The sequence below is a fragment of the Eurosta solidaginis genome, chromosome 1 (assembly GCF_040869045.1).
Source record: "Eurosta solidaginis isolate ZX-2024a chromosome 1, ASM4086904v1, whole genome shotgun sequence".
Classification (NCBI taxonomy): domain Eukaryota; kingdom Metazoa; phylum Arthropoda; class Insecta; order Diptera; family Tephritidae; genus Eurosta; species Eurosta solidaginis.
The window spans coordinates 37015686-37023132 of NC_090319.1; the positions used below are offsets into that span (position 1 = coordinate 37015686).

General features: G+C 38.6%; 1 pseudogene; it reads right to left on the minus strand.

Annotated features, from left to right (window-relative positions):
• Window positions 1-228: 228 nt before the first annotated feature.
• On the minus strand, window positions 229-1013 carry LOC137236442 (uncharacterized; annotated as a pseudogene).
• Window positions 1014-7447: the final 6434 nt, after the last annotated feature.

The following is a 7447-nucleotide window of genomic DNA, read 5'->3' on the forward strand; positions in this document are numbered from 1 at the left end:
CTAAGTGATATCCGTCCTTCCCACGGCAGAACATGAGCGGATATTGCATTGCGTCGCAAGACCGATGTGTCTCACTTATCCGCTTTAGTGCGTTTTCAGTTCTACGTTTTATGACAATATCACGCGACTCCAAATTTTCTCCAAGAACCACAACTGATATTTCGCTAACTGTAGGTGCATTATATTGTCTTTCATGAGTTCCTGTTGGTATCTTGTCCGCATGTATGATTATGCTATGATCATCTGTTGGCATACGTTCCAACGAAATCCGAAACAGTTTGATGAGGTCATTGTGTTCGTGTAACATTTGCTGCAATTGATCGATTATTTCTCCTTTCGTTGCATTGAAGATAGTACAACGTCGATTTACTTCATCATGTGAATCTCCCAGAAAGTAAATTTGGAGATATTTGTGTTCTTGATCTTGATGCGGCAACAGCGATCCAGCGAAATGAAAAATTTGCCCATGAACCTGTATAATTGGAGGAAAGTTCGTCAGTTTCTGTCAAGTATTGCGCTTAGTAAAATTACCTTAAACGTTGGATTGTAGTTTTGTTCGTTTACAATTTCACCGCCAAACGACGTCATTTGAAAACAATCGTTGTACATTTTAGTGTGCTGTAAGAAATTCCTCGAGTTGGGAGATTCACCGTAAAGCAACTGGAACAATGGCTCTGGTGGTGGAAGCAATTCTGGCAACTTAACCTTTCTCCCGCGCAACATAATCCTGGCGGTTCTTTTTGAAATTTGACTGCATTGCAATGTTGGCAAACTACTGACATTTGACCAATTTGAACAGATGCGCTATATTGAATGTTTGGCTCATATCGAAAGCCTGCCCGTTCAGTGTTCACCAAAGAAACTTGTTGTTGCCGCTGTTGTCGTCGAATAATCGCATATTGTTATCTTACTTCATAACTTTCGCGTGCACGAACTTCCCTTCTTCTGAATCGTTCTTCCTGATTGTAAGTTTGATTTACATCATCTAACTGGTGCGCACGATTCTCCAGCATTCTATTTCGAGCTGATACCCTCTCAATAACACTTTCCCTTTCTGTTTGACGTGCTCTGTCCAATGTAAATAGATATTCGCCGACACACTAAATCACTTTTACCAATTCACTCACTTTTTTAAACGAAATATGAATGAAACCAGTCAGGAAATTATAATCCACACATTCGCTATTTTTTATTTCGTAAACGTAAACTATTTAACACGAAAATATGCAATTGGATGATAAACTATGTATCTATTCCAATGTAAATTGGTATTCGCCGACACACTAAAACCCCTATTATGAGCTCATACGATACACGATAAATGCTTGCAATCTGTTGTACCGTATTATGAAATAAATTCTAGCGTGTGAGATCCGATCGTTAGCGTTTATCGTTTATCGTGGTATTGCCATACGCTAACTACCGCACCAGCTGTTCAATTTTCTACGCTAGCTATCGTTGATAAATTTTTGCACGATACGTTGGGAGCTATTTAAATAAAAGTAAATATAAAATTATTAAAAAATCCGAAAGAATCCAACTAAAGCCTCAACACTCTGTTGCAACACCCTGGGCAGGAAACCTTAAAGTGGCACAAACCTTCAAAATATTTGGGATGGATGACCTATTTTTACGGGCGCGCAAATTGCCTTCTACTTCTGTTAAGACATACTTTGAAATTTATTTCTTTTATTCAACGTTTTTTTACTTTAAGTATGTCAGGTACTTACAGTGTAGAGTTCATTTCATGAAGAATGAAAGCATCTCTCAATTTTCTTCTTTCTATGACCTCTATGCAAGTTTCGTCAATTTGTTCATTTGAATTTATAAAAAAGGCAACAGAAGTTGCAGAAAACATTTTATTATTACAGGTTTTAAAAACTTTTGCCACTTTTACGTACAAAACAATTGAATTGTTAGTATTTACGTTTTGTTTTGCTATCTGTTTCGTATAGATTCACAAAAATTTGTAAACAAAACTCTGCTGTCATTCACAATAGTACATCTATCGGGCGTGTGGAAATCGCAATATGAAAGCTGATTTTTTCCGATACGCTAGCAAGCGTTTATCGTCTATCGTATGAAAATTCATAACAGGGGTGTAAATCACTTTTTTAAACTATAAATAAAACCGCTCAGATATTGATAATCCACACATTCGCAACTGTTTATTTCGTAAATGTAAACTATTTAACACGAAAAGCTACCGCTTCAATTATTACATTAGAAATAATATTGTAAGCTGTCAAATGGAATGACCGCCTACTACGCTCCAATTTATTTTCACCGAGTATTGGCTATTTTAAGGAAGTAAGTAAGAGTATTGATATAGTATACCTCCATAATGGTTCTCAGGCCCCTCCTCCAACCCTTTTAGATATATTCAGCCTCAAAAGTTTAGCACGTATGCCATGCCCCATTTTTCTATAATTCTTTTTTTTTTTTTTTTGGTGAACATGGTATTGATATCGTATATCTGCATAGTGATTTCTATGTACATGCCATGAACGCTTTTAGGGATATTTAGCCTTAAAAATTAAAAACGCATAGGAGGTGCCACGCTTCCTTTTCCCAAAACTACTGTTTTTTCATAAGCATGATATTGATATCGTTAATCTCCTGATAAATTCTCAGGTCCCAACCTTAAACGCTTTTATAGATATTCAGCTTGAAAAATTAATTTGTATGGGAGGTGCCACGCCCCCTTTTCGTTTAACTGATATTATTTTCCGTTAATATGGAATTGTTATCGTTTATCTCCACACCAATTTCCAAGTCCCTACCTTAAACAATTTTAGAGATATTCAGCTTGAAATATTAAGTTTGTATGGGAGGTGCCACGCCCTCTTTTCCGATAACCCCCACTTTTCTGCGTGAGAAGGGTTTTGATATCACCTACCTCTAAACTAATTTTCAGCTCCCTACCTTGAACTCTTTTAGAGATAATCAGCTTTAAAAATAAAGATTGTATGGGAGGTGCCATGCCCCCCTAATTGTTTTTTTTATTTTTTCTTCGACTAAACCTTCGCGGGGACAAACAAACCCCCCTAAGGAAGTGGTGTTTAAATGGAACGCTTAAACTTGAAAAGCTGAACCAAATCAAATAAATCATTTTTATATATATAGATATATCATAGAAGATTTCCTGTAAAAATCATTTCGATCGGATCTATATATAATATATATCCCATACAACCGATCGTTCAGATAATGGGGTTTTTTGCTACCTTTTATTTTATATTTATCTTAAAAATCGTTTCTTATCTTATACATCCGATTATTTGGAGATTACGAACGGGATAAGATGTTTTCGTTTCGAAGTTTTCGGCACAGCCGAAGACAGCCCCGTCCTTACTTGTTTTATTTTCAATATGAATACGTACAAAAAATGGGCATTTTTACACCAAAAAATTATTTCAACAGTAACTTATCCCCATTTAAATCTTAATTTCATAGAAAAGTTTAAGAGTGTAAAAATAAATAAAATAATAATTTTTTTTTTTCGCAGTCAAAAAAGTCCTGGTCAAAAAACTGTCGTAGGTGAAAACGTTTGAGTTCCCAGGTATCCCTATTATGTTGAATCATGCATCCTTTTTATTTTTCGAACTTTTTCCATAAAAGTCCACATATAAAAGTAAAATCTGTATTTTTATTTTTTGAGTCCGATAGAAATAGTTAAACTCGGACTTTTTATTTTTATTCTCGTTAGGATCGGAAATTGATGTTTTAAACGCAATTATAAATCATATAGATCTTTCAAAAGTAGATATTGGCTTAAAGCAGGCCGCCTGACGAGAGGGGGGGGGGGGGGGGGATTCCCCAGACCCGGGGTTTCTCAGGGGGCCCGCGATTTAGAGGTACTAAGACTTTTTTTAATTCTGGACAGTCTTTAGTTGTTCCATGTTCAAATTTTAAGCCGAATTTCAAAAGTAACGAACATTGATAATGATTTTTTGCCTGGGCCTGAGGTGACAATAAAAACATCAAACAAAAATGTATGTTTTCATGGTGACACTGATGAAGGTTCATCTTTAAAAAGTCTTCCAACAATACCACCAACTCTGTTCTTGGACATTGCCGGGGCTTTCAATAATATTTCTAAATGGGCGATTATGGATGGTCTTAATTACATTAAAGTACATCCAGCCTTAACCAGATGGATCGGCTGCATTTTAAATTGCAGGAAGATTACATCACAGTGGGGATTGTATGAGGCCACGAAATCAGTGGGCAGGGGCACGCCGCAGGGAGGGGTGCAATCACCTCTGCTGTGGACGCTGGTCATCAACCAACTGCTCAGGCGATTCGATGAGGGACCCGTAAAACTTACGGCTTACGCAGATGACGTTGCAATTGTCATAGGTGGAAAATGCCTTCCAACGATTAGTTCTTTGATGGATCGGGCGCTTCGGGATATTCATACCTGGGCATCTAATGTCGGGTTGAAAGTCAATGCGGAGAAGACAGATATGGTCTTGTCTACAAAGAGGTACAAGGTCCCAAATTGGATCAGGCCTAAGTTAGGAGGGGTGACCTTACAGGAGAAACCTTGAACAAAATATCTAGGAATCATCCTAGACAGTAAGCTGTCATGGAAGCTCAACGTGGAGGAGAGGGTGAAGAAGGCCTCAAAGGCACTTTATGCATGTAAAAGAATGCTGGGGTGTACGTGGGGCTTCTCGCCCTCTCTTTCTCATTGGGTTTTTACAGCGATTGTAAGCCCTATTCTATACTATGGAGTTCTTGTTTGGTGGAAAGCCACACAAAAAACAACATACCTCAAAAATTGGGAGGGGGGTATATGCAGACTATCGATGCTTAGCATTACGGGAGCCCTGAAAACAACCCCAACGGCTGCATTGTATGCCATTCTGCACATTCCACCTGTAGACCTGGTAGCAAAGAACATAGTATTAACAACTGCAACCAGACTGGGGGAGATTAAGCGAAGGCGAGAGGTGCACATGATCGACCAAGCAGGAAAGGCGTGGGTTTAAGCGCGGGGCGGTAAAGTGTCCAAGATTACAACCTTAGACTAACAAAGTTGCTTCTATCATTAAAAAGAGAGTACTGTAGACTCATGACGGGTATTCTGACTGGACACTGCCTTCTGGCGTCACATGCCTTTAAATTCGGCTTGGTCAGTGATAGCATATGTAGGAAGTGCGGGTTGGGGGAGGAAACAATCGAGCACGTTCTGTGCTCGTGCCCTGCACTTGCCAGGCTAAGACTCCAGCTATAAGGAGTGATACAGCTGTCACATCTAGAAGCAGCAAATGGCTTAAGCCCTAAGAAGCTTCTAGTATTTGCCAAGAGGACGGAGTTATTTTACAACATAGGTCCTGGTTTTTGATAGGGTTTTTCAGGTTGGTCGTTAAAACAAACTTCTGGTAACACTACGCACTCAATCAGTCTATGTGAGGTCCGGACAGTTCAACCTAATCTAACCTAACTACCAACTCTGCATCAAAGTCCAGAGTATTTAAGCTACTTCGATAGTAGTACCGTGAATAATGAGTTTTTGAAATCAACGAAATAATTCTTTGAGGTCATCAAAAATGTCCTGTTATTTTTCAACGTGCTTATCAATAAAAAAATTTATAGCGAATGATATCAAGTATAGTACATAACCAGGCCGTCGAGAGGGGGGGGGGGGGGGGGGGAGAATGGAGGGACTACCTCGGGCCCGGGGTTTCTGAGAGGGCCCGCAGCTTCGAGGTACTAAGACATTTTCTTTAATTCAGGCGAGTCTTTAGTTGTTCCATGTGCAATTTTTAAGCCGAATTTCAAAAGCAACGAATATCTGCATTTCGTTTTAATATTATAGTGAAGTGTGAAAAAAAAAAATCTATATATAAAAAGAAAAGCTAAAATGTGTTGGTCGCCGGTGTTTGAAGAGATGCGTCGGGCGATTTTGTTCAAGCTTTCACACAAGTTGTGCATACCTCACGCTTTGATTGCAATCGACGTACAGGGTCTAGAGATATAGGACGAAAAATGTACCCGGGTACCCCTAGAATCTGTCGGTAATATGGATATCAAATGAAAGCCGTTGCTGAGAGCTCTAAAGTAATTTTCATTGTGATATTCGATTTAGTCGCAACAACCTGGCAAAACTGATAAACATGCATGCGAATCCGAAATAAGAACATGAATTAATAATACCCACATACCTATTAACATGCGTCCTATGCGATTTGCCCGAAATTTGGTATATAAATTTGCCTATATTAACATTTACGACCCTTTTTCCGGGAAGTAGACCGGAAACGGACTGGGACTGAGACTCGGAGTGGGAGTGGGACTGGGAATGGGACCAGAACAAAATACATACCACCCTCAGGGACGGGCAATAAGGGATGAAGAAGAATGAGAAGAACTTGAGAGAAGAGAAAAGAGAGAAGGAGGAGACTGAGAAAAAATAGAAAGAGACGAAGATGGAGATAGATGAAGAGAAAAAGACGGAGCGAGGAGTGAATAAAAGGATTATGAAAAAGCGAAGAGAGGGGAGGGTAGAGTTAGGGCAGAACAACGTCTGCCGGGTCTGCTAGTTTTATATAGAATTTTGGACACTATTTTATTTTTGGGTGAAAGAGGCCTAGCTTTCGAATGCGAAAGCTTATATCTTGGTGAACGAAGCGATGGAATTTTTTTGGGCATCTAAGATCTCATAAGCCAATATAATCCGATACTTGGAGATCATTTGGAGAAAGTTAGCATTTCACAACAGCAGCACAAACGTTTACAAGTTCACTATCTTTCCCCAGACATTCAGAGCGAGTTTATGAAATTTGTGCAAAGCACGTGAGGGAAACTATATTAGATCAAGGCAAGAAAGCCAAGTATTTTGCTATTATCGTTGATGCTATGCCTGATGCTAGTCACGTTGATTGCGTTCATTTTGCGCTAACTCCATTTCAATTCAAAAGCAACAAATTTTACAATTCAAGAACGGTTTTTGGCTTTCGTGAATTGTAACCAAAAAACTGGTCAGCAAATCGCTGATCTAATTTGCCATACTTGATTGAAGATTATCGTGCACAAGGGTACGATAACGGCGCCAATATGAAAGGAGCTTACAACGGAGCACTACGTCACATTCGCGACAAAAAGAGGTTATAGAGCATTGCAAGTTATTATGCTCTCTCTTATATTAAGATTTACATACATACATTTTCTACTTAACATATAATTTCATTATAATTACAAGTTAGTTGACTAAAAGCAAATAAACGGTGAAGAGGTTTGATATAAACGTTCATGTAATTTGATTAATATATTTCAACCCCCATATAAACATGCACTCCCACTCCCGGGAGAAAAGGCTTTGAAGAGATTTACAAGGTATAATCGAAACAGCTGTCGCCTTGTCCGTCCTGATGTCACGTTGTTTAAATTTTTCCCAAATTATTAAATAAATTATAAAATTAAAAATTTCTTGAAATAA